Genomic DNA, 25,867 nt, shown 5'->3' on the forward strand with positions numbered 1-25,867 from the left:
AATAAAAATAATCAGCAAACAAGTCAAATTAACTGGTGGTTCATGTATTCCATCTGATTTTCAAAATTATTATACAAACTGGATTTGCTTTGCATGCAATAATTTTGCTTTGTACTTGCCTTGTACAATATCATTACCATTGTCTTTTGGTGTTTTGCAGAAGTGCCACAGCTAACAAAACAACCCGGGTTAATTTGAGATAATAAAAGCTCACCTACAGGAAAGATAAAATATAATGCTGACCTCAGTACTAATACTGACCCCAATTAATGGAAAGGGGTAGCTGTAAAAATTATAGACATTAAAGCTGAAACTATTTCTTCCACTTCAAGAGTGGTGAAGGACCTTCTCAATGTTTTAAACCAAATCTTGGAGACTAAAGCCATGGAATTAAAATGAGTAAGGAAAGAGCCACCAATAAATAGGCCCTTGCATTCTAAAGTCATCCAGGATCCAGAGAATGACAGAACCCCACTAAAGGTTGTACAAATCTGTGATGTCCTGATGTCCTGATCTGGGCGATCTTGAAGATCCTGCACAACAGGAAGTGAACCAGTATATTTTAGGCAAAGAGGAGGATTATTGAAGAGAGAAATGTCCTTGATATTTCCATGAGAAGTCAGGTTTGGTCAGCAAGACCCTGACCTTTCCTGCAGACAGCACAACCAATCAAGAAGAAGACAAAAGGCTTTTCACAAGTTCCCAAGAGGGACCTTAGAGGAATCTCATGTGACCTTAATAGTAGATAGAAACAAGATCAATTTTTGATCAATTTGCTCTTAAACACCTGTTGGAAAAGTATAACCAAAACACAGTCAACATGGACATATCAAAGGAAAGAAGGCTCTTTAAGAATATCTTCTTTTAGTATAACATGAGATGCACACTTGTGTCAGCCCTACCAAAAGTAAGTAGAGAGGCCATAGAGAAAGAGGTCTGATGCCTGAGTGTCGGATAAGAACTATCAAAAGAGACTGCTAAAATCATGTTGTCCCTGAATTAATTTAAGGCTAATCAATTTATTTTTTTAAATCCAAATTCTGAGATGTGTAAAGGCAAATAAAAGTATTAAAGCTTACTTGCTAAACGTTTGGTTATAGCCAGTATTAAGACTAATCTCTGGCAAGTATATATCCTCTTCTACTGTTCAACCCTTGCCCTCTAAATCTTCTAATATAGTCTGAATCTTCAAGATTACAACAATTATATGTTGAAAAGATGGTAACACAAACATTCCAGCCAATTTCCACAACTGAGGCCAGTAATTCTGTCAGTTCATGGAGAGGCCACAAAGGAGGGACTGAACACCACCAAGAACAAGTGAGGAGCTCACAGTGGGTCTTCCCCCACAGCTGCAGCTTGAGATGACAGCACACCAACTGGCCCCTTGACTGTACCTACTGAGAAACCTGACCTAGACACACCAGATAAAAAAGGACTGGAGAGTACAGAGGGCCATTCCAGAGACATGTATAAACACAGAATTGCAGGTGTGTGGCCTTCCAAGGGGGACATTGTCTATGTACTGGACTGGACTTCTCTTCCCACCCTGAGCAGCAGGGAGTGTCCTGGGAGGTCTCCTGTAGACCTTCAGAGGTAGAAACTCCATGGTAGCCAGCCTGCCTGTCAGCCTGTGACTCTGGGCCCTGGATGATGAGTGAGATCACTGGCTCAAAGGGCTTTGGATCCTGACAGTGACAACAAAGCTCCAAAAGAGACTCCCAAGGCTGAAGGAGTCTTGCCTCCAAATGAACAACCATATTGCATGTTGGTGAATAATAATGGGTTTGCTGCAAACATGAAAGGAAAGCCAGAACATCAAATCCCTAAGTCCACAAAAGTGGGAGGGCAGATATGGGAATGTCATCCCTGGACACTTTTGTGTTCCATGGAGTGTGGTGGTACAGCAGGCAAATATGAGAATGCAGCCTGCTGGAGTGAGCAGTAGCAAGTCATTAAAAGTGTTTTCTCATCCTGGGTCACTGATAATACAGGAAGGAATAGTAGCCATTTATTGTCACCCAGGGCTCAGCCAAACAGATGTTTTAATAGCATGTTATTTAGTTTTTGCAACAAAAATGACTGCTAACCTAGCAATTATATTTGCAGGACAAGTGACCCAATTCCAAACAAACTAGAAGACAACTGCTGTGTGTTCAGAAAATTACTCACTTTCTGATTCCTCTCCCACATTATTTTCTATTGCTGTGATCCCAAAGCACATACTGTCATATTAGTCTAGTATCTAATTTGCCAGCATCATCAACTTCATGGTTATGAGTCATGATTTTTGAAACACAAGCCCCAAATTGTCCAACTGGTGTGAAAACAGACCAGTGGTGATGAAGGTCATGGTGAAAGGTCCTAAACTCTCTGCTGAAATTTAAAAGACCATGTCTGAGATGATGACAATGTGGCTGGATGAAGAGTTAATGAAGCACAAGAGTGAGGCATCAGACCCATTTAACCCTACTGCAGTGGTGGCAGAGTTTGAGAAAAGGGATGATTCTTTCCAATGAGCAAGAGTTTGACTCCCTTTGGAAGAGGCAGGGTGTCCAGTGACCCATCTGAAAAGGTGATTCAGCTACAATGACTCAGATTTAAAGAGGACCAAAACTCTCCTGGAGCAAGAGGAGACATCATGCCTGCCCAGGACATGCTGGGCCACAACGTCCAGCAGCAGAAACCCATTGGACATTGTTGACACTCACCATCTCCAGAACTAGAGTTGCAGAGGAGGCATTGGTTAGTACAATATTTGCTTTCTGGAGTCACTCTAAGTGTGGAGGTTTGAAAAGACTCAATGATGATGACCCACCAACTTTTTGTGGGAGAGATATTCTAAAGGAAGTACCACAAAGTAGAAACCTCTCTGTGGGTATTTCACATTCATGCAATTCTGGGGAACATGTTACAAAAATTTTGCAAATCTTCATAAGGATCTAAACCTTTCTTACCCAGCAAGTGGCCCTCTGTCAATGTAAACTGCACAGTGGTTGCTTGGGGCCCATGTTCTGTGGAGGAGGAGGAAGAGGACATGCTGCAACTATCTGGATTCTGGCTTAAGTCCCAAGACACAGTTCTTGGTTGGAAATCAATATGTCAAGCCTAAATATCAAGATAACATTTCTGTTCACCTGTGAATAAGCTGAAGTTTGTGGAACTACTTTTTCTCATAGCACTTTATTTTGAATGTTGTTGGCTTGTGCTGAGCATTCTTATTTGAGAAAATTATTTGTTTTATAATATCCTTGAGCTACAACTCAGTCTTGAAAAAATGCCATAAAATTGGTGCCACTTTCTTTTATTTATTCAACTGAATTAATATTGTTGTATTCTCATTTTAAATATGTGTGTTTACCTTAATTCTTTTTGGCATTCCAGAAAAAAAGTAATTCCAAAACAATTATTTTCTTGATAGAACTTTTCCTAGAGATTTTACCAAATAGATAATTTTAGGAGTAAAATTTACTGTGTATGTATCCCACTGGAAAGTCACAAAGGTTCTTAAACTGTTTTTTATAGATTCATTTTAAAGGACTTTTAAAAACGTTGTTTGAAATTTCTTGGTTTTTGTTTTTATAAATGTGTCAGAGTTTCAAAGTATATTATTTTTCAAAGCCATTTAGTTTTATTTCAGTAGATAAGCTGTAAAGTGACTGGAAATTTTTATTTTTTTGGTACCAGGGATTGAAACCAAGGTCGCTTAACCACTGAGCCACATCCCAGCCATTTTCTATATTTTATTTAGAGACAGGGTGTGGGTGAGTTGCTTTTGCTGAGGCTGGTTTTGCACTCACATTCATTCTGCTGGAGATATTTGAACTAATGGGATTTCAGGCATGCACCACTGCTCTAGGCTATGACTGGGAGTTTTTCCTTGTAAAAAGTGGGCTTGTCCTTTTTCGGGCTTCCAGGTGGCCTTTCCAGCCTTGGCTGTCACAGGAGGCAGGAGCAAGTCTCAACACACCAGGCTTATTCCCACTCTCCTAAGTTGCTGCTGAGCCAAATCACATCTTACAAGAGAAGGGGGATCAGAAGAGGGCAGTGTGGGAAATTGGTAAGGAACTTGCCTGTGTCCCTCCAGGGACTCCATAGAAAGTATAGTCATGCCAGCTAGTTGTTCCAGCCCTGCTCTCTCTAGACACCATAGCCATTCTGTAAAGGTGACACACCCAGAATCAGCCAGGGCTGTTGCAGCATGGCTGTGCTAATACACCATCCACACAGACAATGTCCTGGCACATGACCCATACTCCCAAATTTGCAGTTCCATAGGCCCATTTGTCTCAGGCCACAGTCTTTGGCTGCTTTTTTGCTATGAGAATTATAATTTTTAAGTTGAATTGGACCCCAGGTTGCATTCATCCTAACTGGCTTCAGACAAGGGTGACATGACTGTCTAAACTTGTTTCTTGCACATCAACTATCACTGAGCCCTTGAACCCATAACTTTATTGAAATTAAATTAATATGTGGGAGTATCATAATCCAAGCCACAGAAAAAGGACACCAGCTTCTTCACTAAAATTGATATTAATCAGACCAATTTCAAACTAACAAAGGTATTACTCAGTTTTCAAGATTGAATTTCTGGGAAAGCAAGACTACTTTAAAATGAATAAATTTCTCCAACTCCTTCATTTCTGAATTATAGGTCTAGAACATCAGAAAATACTTTAGTAATTATGAGTCTTACTAACTCTAATGGCAAATACTAACTTCAGTGTTGTTCCATATTGTTTAAGTTTTCTTAGGAAATCATATCCAATGGCAACCAACAAACTTGGTAGACCACACTGAAATGTCTCATTTTTCACGTACCCACCCTAGTAAAGAAGGATAGGAAGCAGTTGCATTTTATCCAGACGTACATTAGTTTATTGCCCCCCAACCCCCACAAAAAAATGTTTGTCCTTGCTTCCATCAACCTCAAGTGGGCAAGTGACATCACAGAACTTTTTCTCAGCTGGCTTTCTTTTTCTTTCTTTCTTTTTTTTTGACCAAAAATGAAACCAGGTGTTTGCTTTGTGTCCAAAATACTTGTTTCAAATTATAGAATAGTAATAATTTGACCACAGCACTGCACATGTGAAAATCCAGGTACATTAGCTTGAATGGGGATATGATCAGTCTATATACAAGTATTGTGTTTATTTGGATAAATGTGAAAAGAACAACCCCCAAATAAAACAAAATACAGATTTGTAAAAGAGTCTGATGTGTTTAGACATAGTTTATTATTGCTGACAGTTGCTATTGCTCTTTCCTAAAATGGCTGTAAGTGTATATCTAATGAGGTCCAACAATGAAGGTAGCCCTGCAAATGTGGAGACTTCATTGTCTAAAGTAAGGCCTTTGGACTTTCTAATATAACTAAATGATTCCCAATTCTGAATTACAGAATTGCATGGAAAGTTTTTGAAAAAAATAGCTGTACATATGGTTCATAAATTTCAGAATTATTTTATTTTATTTTTTATTTATATATGATAGTGGAATGCATTACAATTTTTATTACACATTATATTACTCTCACAATTTTTCATATCTGATTGTATACAAAATATATTCACACCAATTCATGTCTTCATAAATGTACTTTGGATAATAATGTTCATCACATTCCACTTTTAATGTAACTTTACATTATGTTAGGAAAATATATTTTATTTTTAAATAAAATATTCAAGTTATAGAAGTAAATAAAATGAGATTCAGGCAGTCAAAGGTCAAATGCTTTCTCTCATATGGTAAAAGTAGAGATAAATAAAATTCACAATGGGAGCTCCATGACAATAGAAGAGAGTTCAGTGGAGAAGTGGAAGAGAATTGAGGGGAACACTGGAGGCACATGAAATGTGAGGAAGTGGAGGATCAAATTGACCAAATTATGCTAAGTACATATATGAATATACTAGAGTGAATTTAATATTATACAAAGAATCAAAGAAAGAAGAAAAGAAATAAAAACAAAATATAAGGGAGAATAGTAGAGACAGGGGATCAGGAGAAGGGAGAAGAGGAAGGAGACTGGAGGTACTGTGGATGGTAATAGAGCAAATTATATTAAGTGCAAATGTGAATATGTCAAGATAAATCACAGTATTATGTATAACTATAATGTATTAATAAAAACAGAAGGGGCGGGGGCAGTAGCTCAGTGGCAGAGCACTGGCCTACCATGTGTGAGGCACTGGGTTTGATTCTTATTACCACATAAAAATAAATCAATAAAATAAAGCAATGCTGTCCATCTAAAATTACAAAAATATTTTAAAAAATAAAAACAAAAAATCATTAAGTAAAAGAAAGAAATCACAAAAATGAGTAAATAAAATCTTGGTTTAAACTTATTCAGTTAGAATGGAGATGTGGAAACATTCATTTATTTGCAAGCAAATAAGTGAATTTTGGAAAATTGGCTATAGATGACAATGAGTCTCTAGCATAGAGAATTTCAGAGTTTAGCTTGCTTACTCAGTTCTTTCCAACTCAAATAAATATGTGAGGATGGTCTGTGATGGAAATAATTCACAGTAAATACAGCGACTTAGAAATATTTTGCGATTCTGAAGGTTAGAATTATTGGGTGCTTAAACAAAGACAACCAGAGAAAGGAGTAGAGTAGAGAGTAAGGAAAAGTGATATAAAACAATGGTATTTAATGATAATAGTGCAATTTTATGGAGAAACATGAGACTTAGAGAGTTGTGGAATAACAAGAAAGGAGAAAAAACCATTGTACTAAAAGTCTAACAGTCAGTAGTAGAATCTAATTATTGATATTTTATAAAAATCATGAAGAATTAAAAGAAACATAGCAATTTCCCATCCACCTGATACTCCCCAATCACTAAATGTAGGTTTTAGTCAGCATGAATGGGATGTTTTTGAATATTAAGATAGGTGTTTATTAAGTTAATTTTCATAAGACCGAGTTCTTAGTTCAGGACTGCATTCCGGTTTTATACTGTTCAAGAGGAGAATAAACTTCTGTTCATCTAAAAGATCAAGTGTGTAGTGTGGGGAGATCCTATGTGAGATCCATTCAGTTTGAACACTGAATTTTCAGAGGTTGCTGGTGGTGAATGCATTCAAATTAAGAGAATGACACTGGTATTTGAGGCTCCGAGTATTTATTGTAAATGAGAAACTTTCCATTAACGAATGTAGAAACTTTCTAGTAATGAAGAAGACAGAACTCTTTTTTATCAGGAAACAATATTATAAGGAGTTATCTGCAGACTTGGTTACACAAAATACAAAACACAACAAAACACCACTACAAGGTGTTAGGCTCAACATCATCATATCCAGGGTCTTCTTTTCTCAGGACAAATAAGGATGCTGTCTCTTCCATGTTAGAATTGTCAGCTTCTTTGAGAGACTGAGGAGAGATGCCTGGAACAGTAAGAATCCTGATTTTAGTGGTGACAAATATGACAGTCCAGAGTCCTCTTGCAAAATGAAAAGACTAGTAGAGTGGCTAGAAAACATCTATGGGGAACCAGTACTTTTCTGGAAGGGTTAATAGAGTTATATCACATTGACTATGTCCTATGCATAAGTCTTGATTTGAACAATTAGAAGGAGAATGAATTAAAAATGGTGAGGAGTGGCAAAGAGATGCAAGTGCTCTCTTGCACACCAGGCTGGTCTGATTCCTTAAGCACTCCAGGCAGAAGATGACCTCTCACAATTCCTCCATACCTCAATAAAATACCACACTTTCTTTCACAGTATTCATGACAACAGCTTGGGTCCAGATGCCAAAGAAGGGCAGCTTAACTAAATTCAATAGTTTCCTTTTCCCAGGGACCACATGACCATGCACAAGTGGAAAGCCCACTTCTAAAATATGACACTATATATTATTTCAAACAATAAGAGAATTATTCCTTCTAGCATGGGAAATTTCAATATTTCTATTTAAGGCTATTGTACATTATGGATTAAAGTGGGAAATGTTAATGAAAATAATTGGTTATGTGCTTCATTATAAATAAATTTTTAGCAATGCAAGGTTGGTCAGCACATGTGAATCAATAAATGCAATCCATCACATAATAGAATTCAGAACATAAGTTATATAAACAACTCAATAGATGCAGAAAACAATTCATCAACAAAATTTAGCATCCATTCATGTTAAAAATCACTGAAGACACTAGGGATAGAAGAAAATTATCTCACTCTTATAAAGGCTATACATGACAAACCCAATATCACATCAAAATGAATGGTGAGAAAATAAAAGCATTTCCTCTCAAATCTAGAGTAGGGTACGGATTCATAACCTTACTATACCTATTTAATATAATTCTTGTAATATTAAGTATATCAATTAGACAGGAGGAGGAAATTGAATGGATATAATGAGAAAAAATTCAAATTATCTCTATTTGCAGATGTATGATTCTACACATAGAATCTCTTTCAGAAGAGTTTTAGTGTGGACTAATAAATATGGCAAAGCAGAAGGATACAGGATCAACATACAAAAATTAAAAGTTTTTCTATATGCCAATAGTAAAACCAACCAAATAAATGAAGGAAAATATTCCATTGAAAATAACCTGAAACAAACAAATGAACAATAACAAAAACAACAACAAAAAACATGAAAATAAACCTAGCTAAGAAGTTGAAAGACCTCTAAAATAAAACTATAGAACACTGAAGAAATAATTTTAAAGAAGACTATAGAAGGTGGAAAGGCATCTGTTGTTCTTCAATAAGCAGATTTAATATTGATAAAATGATGATACAACCAAAAGCAATCTATAGTTTCAATCAGTCCCAATCAAAATATCAATGACTTTCTTCACAGAACTTAAAAAAATGTCCTAAAATTCATATGGAAGAATAAAAGATCCAGAGTAACCAAAGGAATACCGAGAAAGAGGAACAAGGCTGGGGCAACAAAATTCCCATGCTCAAATCATGCTGCAGAGCTCTACTAACAAAAATAAAATGGCATTTTTATGAAAACAAACATGAAAGTCAATGGACTAAAAGTCACAGAGATAAACCCAGACAGATATAGTCATGTGATGCTTGACAAAATCAGTAAAAACACACATTGGAGAAAAAAAATGGATGTTATGGTTTGGATGTGATTTGTCTTCCAAAAGCTCATGTGTGAGAAAAATGAAAGAGGAGAAACAATTGGATTCTAAGAGCTTTAATTCAATTTTTGCATTTTTCCCCTGATGGGGATTAACTGCCTGGTAACTGAAGGGTGGCGGGTTGTGAGTTGAGGGGGTGGGTTCTTGAAGGCATGGCCTTGGGTATATATTGTGTATGTGGAGAGTGGAGTCTGTCTCTTCTTCCTGATCACCATGCAGGCTGCTTCCTTCTGCCACACTCTTCCACCATGAGGTTCAGCCACACCTTGAGCTTCAATGAATGGAGCCTACTGTTTATAAATAGATACCTTTGAGATTTTGAGCCCCTCCCTGCATAAATATTTTCTCCTCTACAATTGTGCTGGTTAGGTCTTTTAGTCAAAGAAGTGAAAGAGCTGACTAAAGGAAGGGCAGCAGAATAAAATAGACATTATTATTACTGTATGTATATAGGTGACTGTATGACCATTGTGATTCTGCAACCTGTACAATCAGAAAAATGAGAAATTATACCCCATTTGATTCAAATGTATGAAATGTCAAGATCATTGTAAAAAAAATAAAAATAAAACATTGATATAAGTGGGAAAAACTGACTAAATGGACTTTTTAACAAATGGGAAAACACTAGGAAAACAAGATATCCATATGTAGAAGAATGAAAGGAACTCCCTCTATCTCACCCTGCATAAACATCAACCAAAATGGATCCAAGGCCTAGTAATTAGACAAGAATATTTACAATTGCTAGAAAAAACCATAGGGCCAACTCTCCAATACACAGGCACAAAGAGTGTTTAATAAAACTCCCAAAGCTCAAGAAATGAAACCAAGACTCATTGGGGCAGCTTCAAATTTAAAAACTTCAAACAGCAAAGGAAACAGGATGTTGAAAAGAGAACCTGAAGAATGGGAGAAACTCTTGCCACTTATTCTTATGACAGAAGATTCATATCCAGAATATGTAAACATCAAAATAACTCAAATAACCCAGTCAGTCAATGGGCAAGTGATCTTTTTTTTTTTAATTTTTTATTGTGGGTTGTTCAAAACATTACAAATTTCTTGACATATCATATTCCACACTTTGATTCAAGTGGGTTATGAACTCCCACCTTCACCCCATACACAGATTGCGGAATCACATCAGTTACACATCCATTGATTTACATATTGCCATACTAGTGTCTGTTGTGCTCCGCTGCCTTTCCCATCCTCCCCCCTCCCCCCTCCCCACCGCTCCCCTCCCCTCCCCTCCTCTCTCTCTACCCACTCCACTGTATAACCCTGAGGGTCTCCTTCCATTACCATGCAATTTCCCTTCTCTCTCCCTTTCCCTCCCACCTCTCATCCCTGTTAAATATTAATCTTCTTCTCCTGCTCTTCGTCCCTACTCTGATCTTAGTTACTCTCCTTATATCAAAGAAGACATTTGGCATTTGTTTTTTAGGGATTGGCTAGCTTCACTTAGCATAATCTGCTCTAATGCCATCCATTTCCCTGTAAATTCTATGATTTTGTCATTTTTTAATGCAGAGTAATACTCCATTGTGTATAAATGCCACATTTTTTTTATCCATTCGTCTATTGAAGGGCATCTAGGTTGGTTCCACAGTCTTGCTATTGTGAATTGTGCTGCTATGAACATCGATGTAGCAGTGTCCCTGTAGCATGCTCTTTTTAGGTCTTTAGGGAATAGACCAAGAAGGGGAATAGCTGGGTCAAATGGTGGCTCCATTCCCAGCTTTCCAAGAAATCTCCATACTGCTTTCCAAATTGGCTGCACCAATCTGCAGTCCCACCAGCAATGTACAAGTGTACCCTTTTCCCCACATCCTCGCCAGCACTTGTTGTTGTTTGACTTCATAATGGCTGCCAATCTTACTGGAATGAGATGGTATCTTAGGGTGGTCTTGATTTGCATTTCTCTGACAGCTAGAGATGTTGAGCATTTTTTCATGTACTTGTTGATTGATTGTATGTCCTCCTCTGAGAAGTGTCTGTTCAGGTCCTTGGCCCATTTGTTGATTGGGTTGTTTGTTCTCTTATTGTCTAATTTTTTGAGTTCTTTGTATACTCTGGATATTAGGGCTCTATCTGAAGTGTGAGGAGTAAAGATTTGTTCCCAGGGTGTAGGCTCCCTATTTACTTCTCTTATTGTTTCTTTTGCTGAGAAAAAACTTTTTAGTTTGAGTAAGTCCCATTTGTTGATTCTAGTTATTAACTTTTGTGCTATGGGTGTCCTATTGAGGAATTTGGAGCCTGACCCCACAGTACGTAGATCGTAGCCAACTTTTTCTTCTATCAGATGCCATGTCTCTGATTTGATATCAAGCTCCTTGATCCATTTTGAATTCACTTTTGTGCATGGCGAGAGAAAGGGATTCAGTTTCATTTTGTTGCATATGGATTTCCAGTTTTCCCAGCACCATTTGTTGAAGATGCTATCCTTCCTCCATTGCATGCTTTTAGCCCCTTTATCAAATATAAGATAGTTGTAGTTTTGTGGATTGGTTTCTGTGTCCTCTATTCTGTACCATTGGTCCACCTGCCTGTTTTGGTACCAGTACCATGCTGTTTTTGTTACTATTGCTCTGTAGTATAGTTTGAAGTCTGGTATCGCTATACCGCCTGATTCACACTTCCTGCTTAGCATTGTTTTTGCTATTCTGGGTCTTTTATTTTTCCATATGAATTTCATGATTGCTTTCTCTATTTCTACAAGAAATGCCGTTGGGATTTTGATTGGCATTGCATTAAACCTATAGAGAACTTTTGGTAATATCGCCATTTTGATGATGTTAGTTCTGCCTATCCATGAACAGGGTATATTTTTCCATCTTCTAAGATCTTCTTCTATTTCTCTCTTTAGGGTTCTGTAGTTTTCATTGTATAAGTCTTTCACTTCTTTTGTTAGGTTGATTCCCAAGTATTTTATTTTTTTTGAAGATATTGTGAATGGAGTGGTTGTCCTCATTTCCATTTCAGAGGATTTGTCGCTGATATACAGGAATGCCTTTGATTTATGCGTGTTGATTTTATATACTTGGGCAAGTGATCTTAACAGATACTTCTCAGAAGATGACATGAAAATGGCAAAGAAATATATAAAAAATCTGTTCAACATTCTTAACAATAAAGGAAATGAAATAAAAGTGAGGTTTCATCTCATCCCAGTTAGAATGACAAGATTCAAGATAAATAATAATCATTGCCTTGTTTAGGTTATTGTGAATTGAATAATTTTCCTGATTTTAGTTTCAGCCGATTCATTATGGGATTTTTGAAAAGGTATTAATTTTTTTAAAAAATATTAAATTCTTTTAGTTGTAATTGGACACACTACATTTATTTTATTTGTTTATTTTTATGTGATGCTGAGATGGAAACCTGGGCTTTGAATGGGCTGCACGAGTGCTCTACCACTGTGGCACAACCCCAACCGAAAAGGTATTGATTTTTGAATGCTGATTTTGTATTCTACTTTCCTCAATTTGTGTATAAGTTTTAGAATTCTTCTGATGGAGATGTTTAATTATACTACATATAGGATCCTTTCTTCAGGAAACAGATAATTTGGCCTCTTCATATTTGTATCTCTTTAATTTCTTCTCGTCTGATTGCTCTGACTTTAGTTTCAATAACTATATTGACTAGGGGTGGTGAGAGTGAACATCCTTTTCTTGTTTCTGATTTCAGAGAAAATATTTTTAGTTTTTCTTCATTGAATAGGAAGTTGACTTTGCATTTGCTATACATAGCCTTTAAATGTTGAGATAAGTTCTTTCTATCCCCAATTTCTTAAGAAGTTTTAACATGAATGGGAACTAAAATTTATCAAATGTGTTTTTCTTTATCTATTGAACTGATCATGTGATTCTTATCCCTAGATGTATTTTTTTGGTGAGTTAAATTTATTGATTTGCATATATTGAACTATCCTTGCATCCCACTCACACAAAACCCAGTTTTTCATTCCATACTATCTTGTTAAAGTGTCTTTGAATGTGCTTTAGTAATATTTTATTGAAAATTTTTGAGTCTGCTTCATTCAGGGACATTGGTCAGTAATTTTCCTTCCTTGATGTGTCTTTGTCTTGTTTTGGTGTAAGAGTAATACTGGCTTTATAGAATAAATAAGGAAGTGTTTCCTCCTTTTCTATTTCATGGAATAATTTGAGGAAGATAGGTAAAATTTCTCTCTGAATTACTTGATAGGACTTCTTTTGTTGGAGAACTTATATTTGCTGCTTCAGTATCATTGCTTGATATTGGTCCGTTTAAGTTTTCTAGATTTTGCTGGTTTGATTTCTACCTAGAAATTGGTTAATATCTTCTAGATTTAATAGTTTTAGTATAAATTTTCAAAATAGTTCCTAATGAGCCTCTGGACTTCTAAAAGGTTTGTGATTATATCCCTGTTTTTCATCTCTAATTTTATTGATTTGGGTCTTCTCTCTCTTTTGGTTATTTTAGCTAAGGAGAGAGCTGTACTAACAAAAACAGCATAGTACTGGCATCAAAACATACATGAAGACAAATGCAATGAAATAAAAACACAGAATAAGCTCAAATAGATATTTTCATCTGATACTTGTCAAAGGAACAAAAAACTTATATTGGAGAAAAGAGTCTTTTAAAAAGAATTTGTGCTTGGAAAACTGGATATTTGCATGTAAAAGAAGAATGAATCTAGTTCCCTATCTCTCAACCTGCACAAAGGTCAACTAAAATGAATCAAAGACCCAGGAATTAGACCAGAAACTTTGTGATTGACAGAAGGATATAGGCTTCCTATCCCAACATATTGGCATAGGCACCTTATCAAGACCCTGAAAGCTCAAGAAATAAAACTAAGAATCAACAAGTGGGATGGTATCACTTAAAATATTTCTGCACAGCAAAGGAAACAAGAGAATGAATAGAGAGCCTATAAAATGGAAGAAAACCTTTGCCAGCTATTCTTTTGACAGAGGATTAATATCCAGAATATATAAACATCTCAAAAAGTTAACACCTAAGAAGCACTTAATCTAATTAATAAATGGACAGTAAATATAACCAGGTGTTTTTCAAAAGAAGTAATACAAAAGGCCAAGAGATATATGAAAAGTTGCTTAACATCAATACCAATCAAGTGAATGCAGATGATATAAGTTTTTATGTCATCTGGCCCCTGTTAGATTGGCAATCATCAAGATTATATATAATAATAAATGCTGGAGTGGATGTGGGGAAAAGTACTCATTCATTTTGGGTGGCACTGCAAATTAATACAGCCACTTTGGAAAATAGTATAAAGATATCTCAAAAGACTAGGAATAAAACAACTTCATGACTATGTCACTCCTTGGTTTTATCCAAAGAACTAAACTAAGCATACTGGAGTGATATTGGCATATCAGTGTTGATGGAAGCACAATTTACAATAGCCAAGTTATGGAAACATCCTGGGTGCCTGTCAGCTGATGAATGAATATAGAGAATGTGGCAAAATTTTACTCATCCATTAAGGAGAATTTAATTATGGTATCTGCACATAAATAGCCGGAACTGGAGAACATCATACTAAGTGAAATATACCAAACTCAGAAAACAAAATTGAATTTCCACACTTATATGCAGAAGTTGGAGCAAAATAAGGCATGAAGGGGAAAAAAGGGGTAGAATTCTGAATTAAAAGTGACTCATGAAAGAAAAAGAGATATCAGTGGAATAGAGTAAGGGGCTTTATGCGAAGGGAGAAAGGATGAGAAAAAGGAGGAACTGTGGAATGAAATCAATGAAATTACGTTAAACATAAATATACCATGATGAAGTATGTGTCTGTGTATCCATATATAATTGTAGATATATATCACTAATTTATTAAAAAACTTATTAATTTAAATTATAATATAATTTTACATATATTATAATTTAACATAATATAATATAATTTAAATTATAATATAATATAAACTTTGTATATTATAATATAATATAATATAAACTTTATAATTTAAATTATAAATTAACAGAAAGCAGTGGAAGGGGAGTGGAAGAAGGGAGAGGAAAAAAGTGGAATACGTGGAATTAAAATGGAGAAAACTTTATTTTGTGAGTCTATAAATAGTTCAAAATGAACTCTACTATTATGGAGAGATATAATGCACTGATAAAGATTTAAAAATTCAATAAATAAATGTTGGTGAGGATATGAGGATAAAGAAATACACTCATTCATAGTGAGAGGGCAAATTAGTATGACAACTTTGGAAAGCAGTATGAAGACTGTTTAAAAGAGTAAGAATGCAGCTACTATATGACCCTGCTATTCCACTTGTTGATATATATCAAAAGAGCTGAAGTCAGCATAAAACCGTGATACAGGTACATCAGTGTTTATAATAACTGAGTTTATAGTGACCTAGTTATGGAACCAGCTTAGGTGTCTCTTAATGAATGAATGAATAAAAAATTACACACACACACACAATACCAACAAACACACATAATAGACTTTTATTCAGTCATAAAGAAAAATTAAATTATATCATTTGCTGGTAAATAGGTGGAACTGGAGAAAATCACGCTAAGTGAAATAATCCAGACTCAGGATGATAAGAGTTGAAACTTTTCTCTCTTATGCAGAAGCTACATAGAAGTAAGAAATAAAAAGAGAGATATTATGAAAATAGAAGCAATAACAGTGGATTAGAAGTGAGTTGAGGGGAGGCACAGGGAGAAATGGAGAGGATCTCTGAAATGAAATTCTCCATATTATGCTCTCTGTGTGCTTGAATATATCATGATGAATTTTACATTTATGTATGAATGTAATGTTCTCACTACAAAAACAATAAATACATAGAAGGCAGACCTGTTGATAAAGAGAAGGTAATCAGGGGGAAGGAGAAAGTAAAGGGGAAGCATTAGATATTTAAATGGAGCAAATTATGCTATATGTATATATAAATATATCAAAATTAATGCCACTGTTATGAATAATTATATTGCACTAATTAAAACACTAAAATGCTCTCCAAATTACTTCTCACATGTTTAAAGTCAAGAATACTTGATGTTCAAACAGAGGTCTCGGTTTGCTTTGTGAAGACTGGAACAAAGCCACAAAGTCTTTGCAGTTCACACAGACATGTATCAATCCCAAGAGCAGGGTGTGCAGACAGAGGACACAATATTTACCTCGTTTCAGAAGAAATAAAATAGCTTAAGTGAACAGAAAAAGGAAAGCAAATGCATCATCTTGGTTTACAAGGCTACTTAGAATCTTGTAGTAAAGGAAAACTGATCATTGATATGTCCAAATCCATCTTTACCATGATAATAATGCAAGACCACTGGAGACATAGTTATCCAATTACCTGTCTGAGAACACCTGGCATCAACTCCCTCTTCTAGGAAAAAATTCTTCTCCTTCATTCCAAAGGAAGAAGGATGATTTTCAGAAACAGGTAACTGTTCAGCATCATCATAACCACTGCTTGTGGCAACTGCATGCTGTCATCTAGGTTCTGAAAACAGGAATTTAGGAGGAAGAGCAAAATATTTGTTAGTCTTGGTGATGTCTTCAGTCTGTTCTAATGAAGAGATTCTCATAGTGGAGAAATATAGGTACCATATTCCAAGGCTGTCCCAAAGGCATACATTTGATGTTTATATTCTTAGATCATGTAAATCATCTAAATATTCCAATGTATGAAATTCAATAATATTTTACTAACATGTCATGCCAAAAAACATCAATAAAACTTATGCTGTAAGTTTGATGCACTCTTTTCAGGCATATGATAAAGGGTTGGAAAATCTGTACATATCAGTGATTGAGGGTGATTTCATCAGGCCTAAGGAGAACACAGGCTGTTCATATGGCCTCTAAGGCAATGGAGACACAGAAAAGAAGCCTGGCTTTCTCTCTCCCACAGATTGGCTATTCTACCAATTTGAATCCCAGGAGGCGTGGGTTTCAACCTCCTGTAGTGCTTTGCTGTCCTTGAGATTTAACTTTAAAGAGCACTCATGCACATGCCTCATCCTAGGAACTCTCCATTTTTACCACTTGGGGAAGGTCCATGATGTGCTCCTTTCTTAGGTCATTTTTAGAGAAGCTCTTCCAATGATTGATAAGTATAGGCATCACGCACACTCCTTGTGTTCTAGCGATTATGAAGGTCATTTTTTTTGTCTTAGTATTCCATAAACCACAAAATAGTCCATATATCCCTGTATTTCAGGTCAAATCCATATGTTCTCTTTCACCATAGAATTTGTGAGATGATCAAATTCAAATGTTCTTTTTAAAGTTATGGCCTTGGATTTTATAATGATATATTTGAGGTATGTCTGTGACCTTATGGAAGTATCTGTGGAAACCAACAGCTTAGAATCTCACCTTTCGCTTTCTGTAGACAGAGTGGGTGGAGAAAAAAAGTATTTGTGAACCTGAAGGAAGAGATCCTTCCCATCCTAATCATAGAAAGGTCTTCTCAGATGATAACCTCCTCCTCACTCCCACGTGGCATCCAGGGGAAGACTTGTCTCTACTACCTGGGGCAGATTCAGGGTCTCCATTCTCCTCATTGTCCCCTGTGTAATAGGGTAGCTTAGTTGCTGAGCCATCATCGGATATGGTTCCTAGTAGGGAGAAAACATCATAGACAAACACAGGAGGAGGTCCAATGTCAGGGTTCAGAAAATATTTTGAAGCTTCATACTTGTAGAGAGAGGGCTTAGGGCTCCTGCCTTAGAAGGATGCTGATAATTTTTATAGTGGTCCAGGAATATTCCTAAAAGTTCTTGTTCTAAATGGTTTGTCCTCAGGTTGGTGGTATTTGAAAAGGTAGAACCTTTAAGGTGTGAGAACTAGTGGGAGGAATGAAGTTGTTGGGTGTATCCTCTTGAAAAGAATTGTAGGATGCTAATCTCTTCTTTCTCTTAATTTTCTGGTCACTGTGAGGTGAGCATCTTCACTACTCCATATGCTCCCAGCATGATAGGCTGCCTTGCACAGGCCAAAAGCAGTAAAACATTTAAAAATGGAAGCCAAATCAAACTTTATTCTTTATAATTTGATTATCTCAGGCATTTTATTTCAGTAATAGAAAGCTACCAGATATGCCATGTGAGGTTGGGTTAGTCATGTGATCATTGCTTATTGAAGATTCCCACACTGGTAACAAACTCATGCAAACAAAGGAGGCTATGGAACACACCTGGGCTGTTCAGCAGGCTCTGCTTCTCTGGATTTATGGGGTAATCTAACTCCTGGTAAAGGACTTCATCAATAACATTTTCAAATGTGGATAAGGGTATAGAAAGCAGACGAGTTCAGACATTGCTCCTGGAAGTCTTTCCATTACCAACAGACCATGGGATAGATCTAGATTTCTGTCCACCCCTGGATCTTAAACCCAGTCTCCACTAGCACTGCCCACATGGGAAATCATCCTATTTGAGGGCTCCATTTTTTAACCCAGGACAAATTCATGCCTTTTAAGTCTCCAAGTCCATGGTAGAGAAGGCAGTTTCTCATATAATGAGAACAAGACTAAAATGTGTACTTAAAAAAAATTGGCCCAATATTATCATGCATACTTTCAGGTCACAGAATTCCCAAGTCCCACCTTGGTGCTGTACTCTCCATCTGGGCAGCTGAGTTACCAGGATGATGAGAACAAGAAAGAGAAGGGCTCCCAGGATCATGCAGAGGATCCCAGGTAAGGAGAAGTGCCGCAGTCTGGATGGGCACAAATCATGAGCCACTGAAGCAGGAACAAACTTTATTTCTGAACTCCACCAGCACACTCCACAAACGCTCCCAGGAAATATGCCAAACGCCACACCACATGGCTCCTCCCGGGACACACTACACCAACAGGAACTCCCTCCTCCAGAAATCCCTCCTACCGCACTTCCCCAACCAATGGGAACTCTCTGGGAGTCCTGCATGAGCTCCAAAGTAGCAGGGTGAGGTGGATAGCAGGGGTCTAATATTCAATTGAATGCAGATCTTAACATAATCATTATCATCTCAATGGCTTGCTGGAGTCACCTTTCAACCAAACATGCCATGCATCATTCCTACTTGGCAATGGCTCTCAGCATCTCCCCCCTTCTGTTTAATTAAACAACAAGCAATGTGGCTTAGGGACTGTGCCTGTTAGGTTGTCCAATACAACATATGGTCTTTACCCATCATCAGATGAGCTGACCTCTAGGCATCAGCCTCCTGTCTTAGGTTGGTACCACCGCAATTGGATCATACCTGTCACTGACTACGGTCTAGCATACAGCTATACTTGTGGATAGGCCTTTGCACCAGTGTGTGGGGGGGTGAGGTTCTTTGCGTCACCTCTGTTGGCCTCCAAATTTGGCCTTTGCACCAGTGGGGGGGTGAGGTTCTTTGCATCACCTCTGTTGGCCCCCAAATTTGGCCTAAGTGCCAGTGGGGGGTGAGGTTCTTTGCCTCACATCTGTTGGCCCCCAAATTTTAGACCATCACTAGCAGAAGGGAGGAGGATACAAAAATGCCATGACACTAAGCCAATTGATGGCTCCTTTGAAAAATTTTACCACCGGTGACACCATCAACAAAGATACTCCAGCATTACCACAATTCGCTGTACCAACAGATAGTGCACAATGTATACAAGTGATACATAGTCCAGGCAAGTTCTGCAAGCAGTTCAAAACGGAGGAATCTATCAATATGTCCATTTCCTCCCAAAGTAAATCGACTCCTTGATTGAGCATTACTTGTTGAGTTACTACTCATTGATGCATCAGTTTATACAGTTTACTGTGATAGCTATTGAAGAAGCTGTAGTTTGGTTTCATCTTTGTCTTCACCGGCACTGGGATGAAGATAGGAATTCTGGCAATGATGGCTAAAAAAAAAAAATGTAACATTGCAACAGGTACTAAGAAAACAATTTTCTGAACAATTTACGTTATCCTGAACAGAATTATTAAATATAATGAAAACGAAAGGTGAAAGTAAACAAACAGATCTGTTAACCTCCTTATTTGTACACATATTAAAACAATCCTCAACAGCTGTTTACCCAATTTAAATTAAACCATTAAAATCATGTGAATAAAAAATAATTCGGATCCATTTTTTCATGAGCGCTCCTCATATATGATACATGGACATACGCACACGCAGACATACAACACAAAACACAAATGTGCACACAAACGTACAACACATAACACAATAGTTAAGGCCTTGTAGCTTTACACAGGTGAAATCTCCATTGCAATGTTTAAAAACTCCACAGTCAAAAAATAAATCAGATCAGAAAAACATTAATCTAGGTCTGTATGAGCTCAAAAAATTAAATAGAACTTTATGATGTGGGAAAAGGCAATAATAAAATAGAGATTAAAAAAAGCATACTGGTTAATCACTGTTGCAGATGTAAGAATAGCCAAGCTGGAGCTCTGGATATCAGCTGTTATGGATTTGAGTGAAATCATCTTCTTTTTGGTCTGTAGAAATCGTTTTGGTTAGTCTCTCTGGAATCCAAATCGGCTGCTGTTCTCCCTGTGGAAACACACAAACAGAACCCCGACTGCCAGACAATCACTGGGTCAGGACCTTTCCATTGTCCTGTTAGAATATGCTTCCAAAGTACCTTAGGCTTATGTACATTTTTTGGACACATATGCCTTTCTGCAACACTAAGTCCTGATGAATCCAAATTTAAAAAGTTTAGAGTAAAAAGGGTTATTTTAAGTTTATCTTTGGGGGATATATACCCCTTTCCAATTCCCTCTTTTTGTTTTAATAAGTAAATTTTAATAGTTTGATGAGCTCTTTCAACTATGCCTTGTCCCTGTGGATTGTATGGAATTCCTCTTACGTGAGTAATGCCAAATGATGAGCAAAATTGTTTAAAAGAGGTAGAAGTATAACCAGGACCATTATCTGTTTTTAACTGTTTTGGAACAACCACAGTGGCAAAATGTTGTAAGCAATGAGCTATAATATCTTTAGTTTTTTCTCTGGCATGAAGGGAGCCCATCAAAAATCCGGAAGAAGTATCAACTGTAACATGCAAATATTTTAATTTTCCAAGTTCTGGCAAGTGTGTGATGTCCATCTGCCAAATATGGTTAGGTATCAATCCTCTAGGATTGACTCCAAGATTAACTTGTGGTAAAAAGGTCACAGAATTTTGACATTGTTTTATTATATGTCTGGCTTGTTCCTTAGTTATTTTAAAGCACTTTTGTAAAGTATTAGCATTGACATGGAACCTTTTATGAAAATTTATAGCTTCTTCTATTGTGGAGAAAATATGTATGCCATGTGTAGATTTATCTGCTAAATCATTGCCCTAACTAAGGGCTCCAGGCAATCCTGTATGTGCCCTGATATGTCCTATAAAGAATGGATCTTTTCTGTCCCAGATTAGACTTTGTATAGTGGAAAGCAAAGAGAAAACAGTAGAGGAAGGAGAAATCCTGCCAGCATCTTCAAGGGATACTATAGCGTTAACTATATACTGACTATCAGGAAATAAATTAAATAAAGAATCTTTAAACATCACAAAAGCTAGTAATACTGCATTAAGCTCTACCTTTTGAGCTGATTGTTTGGGTACTAAAAATGTAAAAGTTTGATCACGGGTAACTACTGCTGCTGTACCATTATTTGACCCATCAGTGAATATATTTGGAGCATTCATGATAGGTGTTTTTCTTATCATTTTTGGAAAAACTACAGGATGTGAAGACCAAAAAGACAACAAAGGATTAGATGGTACGTGATTATCAAATGAAACATTAGATTTACACATGATTATTGCCCAAGTATTTAACTCATTAGCTAACTCATCAATTTGATCCATAGTATATGGAGTAATAATTTTATTGGGAGAAATTCCAAATACACCCTTTGCTGCTTTTATTCCTTTGAGTATTAATTGTCCTACAGCCTCAGGATACCTAGTAAGAATAGTGTTAGGAGAATAAGATAAATGTATCCACAATAATGGACCTTCTTGCCAAAATACTCCTGTAGGAATATTTTTTGTTGGTATTACAATAAATAATAAAGGCAAACTTATATCAATTCTATCCAAATGCATATTTCCACATATGTTTCAATAATTTTTAATGCCTTTCTTGCTTCAGGCATTAACATGCGGGGTGAATTTGGATCTGATGGACCTTTTAGGATATCAAATAAAGGTCCCAACTCTCCTGTTGGTATACCTAGATAAGGCCTTATCCAATTTAAGTCTCCTAATAACTTTTGAAAGTCGTTAAGTGATTTGAGTTGATCTACTCAAATTTGAATTTTAGGTGGATGGACCATGGTTGAGGATAATAGAACTCCTGAATAATTAATTGGAAAATTTAGTTGTACTTTATCTATTGCTATCTCTAGATTATAATTTTTAATAAGTTTGTAAGTGTGGCATAACATTCTAGCAATGTGTTTTTATCTTGTGTACTAATAATACATCATCCATATAGTGAAATATTTGTAGTTCAGGATTTTGATTTCTAAGTGACTGGATTGCTTTGTTAACATAAATTTGACACATAGTTGGGATGTTAGCCATCCCTTGAGGGAGTACTTTCCATTCATATCTCTGATCAGGACCTTCATGATTCAGTACAGGGATAGTAAATGCAAAATGTGGACTATCCTCAGGATGAATTTGAATTGAAAAAAAAAACAATCTTTAATATCTATAGCTAAAACATACCAGGTTTTTGGCAAAGCAGACAATTGAGGAATCCCTGATTGAGCAGGTCACATAATAACCATCTCATTATTAATGGCTCTTAAATCTTGCAATAATCTCCATTTACCAGATTTTGCTTTGATGACAAAAATGGGAGTATTATGGGGAGATATGGAAGGTTGTATATGTCCCTCCGCTGATTGTTGTTTGACCAGGTCATGGGCTGCTTGTATCTTTTCTTTAGTCGGGGGCCACTGAGAAACCCATACTGGTCTTTCTGATTTCCAAATAATTTTGATTGTCTCAGTGGCCCCTTCTGAAAACCCAATCCATGTCTGTTTATCCCTTGATCTATTTGAATTGGTGCTGCTATACCTTGTTCTTGTTCTCCTAATCTTTTTTCTTTCCTAAAACCTTGTCTAGCCCTAGTAGTGGGCACATTAGGATTGATGTTATTTGTTAATGTCAAACCTAATTGATCTAGGACATCCCGTCCCCATAAATTTATAGGAAGATGATCCAATATATATGGCTGTATAGTTCCTTCACATCCTTCAGGATCCTTCCAATCTAATACCATTGCACTTCAATGGGGATTAGTCGCCACTCCTAGGCCTCGAAGCATTTGAGTGGCTTGTTGTAATGGCCAATGTTTTGGCCATTCTTGACAAGAAATAATGCTAAGGTCTGCACCTGTGTCCAGTAGCCCATTAAATTCATGTCCTTGAATATTTAGTTTTAGCATGGGGCGAGAATCTAAATTTAAAGAAAGCATAACCCAATCTACACCTGTGGAGCCTAATCCCCTGGAACCTCTTTCTACAGTACGACTGGAAATTTTATCATGCAGGCTGGGTATTATTAATAACTGTGCTATTCTATCTCCTGGTGAAATTACTGGTATACCTCTTGGAGAACTAGCTATAATTTTTATTTCACCTACATAATCGGGATCAATTATCCCAGGACTTATCATAAGTCCTTTTAGTGTAGAAGTACTGCGTCCCAATAATAAGCCTACTGTTCCTTGGGGAAGAGGTTCTTTTACTCCTGTGGGAATGATTTGAACTCCCATCTCTGGAGTTAGTACTGCTCTGACGGAGGCGCAGATGTCCAACCCTGCACTCCCTCTGGTTTGTCTGATGAGGGATTTAATGGATAATGTGTCCTGGGCACTACCCTGATGGTGTTGCTGGGTTCCTCCATTGCCCTGTATATTTGTGCTTGTGCGCCCCGGAGCTTTGGGCCCCCCAGTCCGTTTTTTGGCAATGGAGCCTGATGCCTTTCTCCATGATATCATGGGTAAACACCTGGTCCTTGTCCATTTTTTGATAATGGAGTACACACTATGGTGGTTTGAGAATGGCATTCATTATCCCAATGTCTCCATTTACGGCATCATGGGCAAATACCTGGTATTCTACTCCTTTGATACCTAGCTTTGTTAAACCCTCCTCCTATGGGGCAACTCCTTTTAAAATGTCCTGTTTGTTCACAATTGTAACATGTTTTTGGCCTGGCATCTAAAGCCTGTTGTACTGCAGCTGCAAAGACTTGCCCTTGTTCATTAATGTCTCTACATAAGTTAATATATGTGTTTAAATCTCCATGTTTCCATGGTCTAATGACCTCTCTGCACCAACGATTTGCTTGCTCAAAAGCCAGTTGTTTTATTAATCGCATTGCTTGTTCTGTATCCCCCAAAACTCTGGCAGCTGTTTGAATAAGCCTAGATTATAACATTATTCTACAAATTTAGCGTAAGGTTCATTAGCTCTCTGTATTACCTTAGATAATTGACCTTGTAAATCTCCATGTCCTTGTAAAGTCTTCCATGCCCTAACTGCGTCTGCAGCAATTTATGAATATAAAGCAGGATCATATTCAATTTGTTGCCGTTGACCCTCATAAGGTCCTTTTCCTAACAACATATCTAGATTTCTTTGAGGGTAACCAGCTGCTGCATTTTGCCTAGCTGTCTCCGTACAAAATTCCTCATTGGCAACCTTCCATAACAAATATTGTCCTCCATTTAGCACAGATTTACACATGCTAGCCCAATCTGTTGGTGTCATGTCCAAGTTGGTAATGGATTCAACCATGCTTACAGTGAAGGGTGCTTGAGGACCATAGGTTGTTACAGCCTCCTTTAACTGCTTCACTGTTTTGAAATCTAAAACACGGTGAATTTGCTGCCCTCCTGCCTGCTCAAGTACAGGGCATGCTAATCTTTGAGGTCCTGTCTCAGGATCCCATCTATCAACTACGGGGGTTGAGGGCCACTCAGCTGTCTCTATAGATGGAGCTGTTGGTTGAATTACACCCTCTGGTGATAGAACGGTGTTAGTAGCAGCCTCCTGTTGTAGCTTTTTCCCTAATAGCCCCCTTTCCTTTAAATTTTCTTCCTCTGTCTGACTAGCTTGAGAGACTTTCTCTTTTGCTTGATCTAAAATGTTTTTCTCCATGGTCTGAACCTCTAACAATTTACTTAACACTCCTTTGGTTTCTTTTTTACTAATTTCTAATATAGTATAAAGATAACGCAACCCAATAAGATAACACAAAACAAAACCGAAACAGAATGAAACAAAACGGAACAAAAAATCGTTGTATCAATTTTCTCTTCCTCAGGGCTGAACAACTTCAAACCTTGAGCCAACCATTTTTCCCAGTTTGCCTGAGAAAGTTCTAGGGATAGGCAGCTTGAAAGAAAAACAAAATAAATCAAAACAAGAACACATTGTTTTTTGTAATGGTCACCTATTCTCTCGCCTTCTCTTAGGGGCGAGCAATTTCACTTACCTCCGAGCTTTAGGCATTCCCCTAAGGGCCGCCAAATGCTGCAGTCTTGCTGGGCACAAAACACGAGCCACTGAAGCAGGAACAAACTATATTTCTGAACTCCACCAGCACACTCCACACAGGCTCCCGGGAAAAATGCCAAACGCCACGCGGCTCCTTCCGAGACACACTACACCAACAGGAACTCCCTCCTCCTGAAATCCCTCCTACCGCACTTCCCCAACCAAT

The 25,867-nt window shown here is 37.1% G+C and overlaps 1 pseudogene; it reads left to right on the forward strand.

Annotated features, from left to right (window-relative positions):
• The first annotated feature begins 1,916 nt into the window (after window positions 1-1,916).
• On the forward strand, window positions 1,917-3,066 carry LOC124078998 (protein tyrosine phosphatase domain-containing protein 1-like; annotated as a pseudogene).
• The last annotated feature ends 22,801 nt before the right edge of the window (window positions 3,067-25,867 follow it).

Source organism: Marmota monax, unplaced genomic scaffold (genome assembly GCF_021218885.2).
Source record: "Marmota monax isolate L192 unplaced genomic scaffold, Marmota_monax_Labrador192_F-V1.1 WCK01_AAM20220418_F8-fsc00186, whole genome shotgun sequence".
Lineage (NCBI taxonomy): Eukaryota > Metazoa > Chordata > Mammalia > Rodentia > Sciuridae > Marmota > Marmota monax.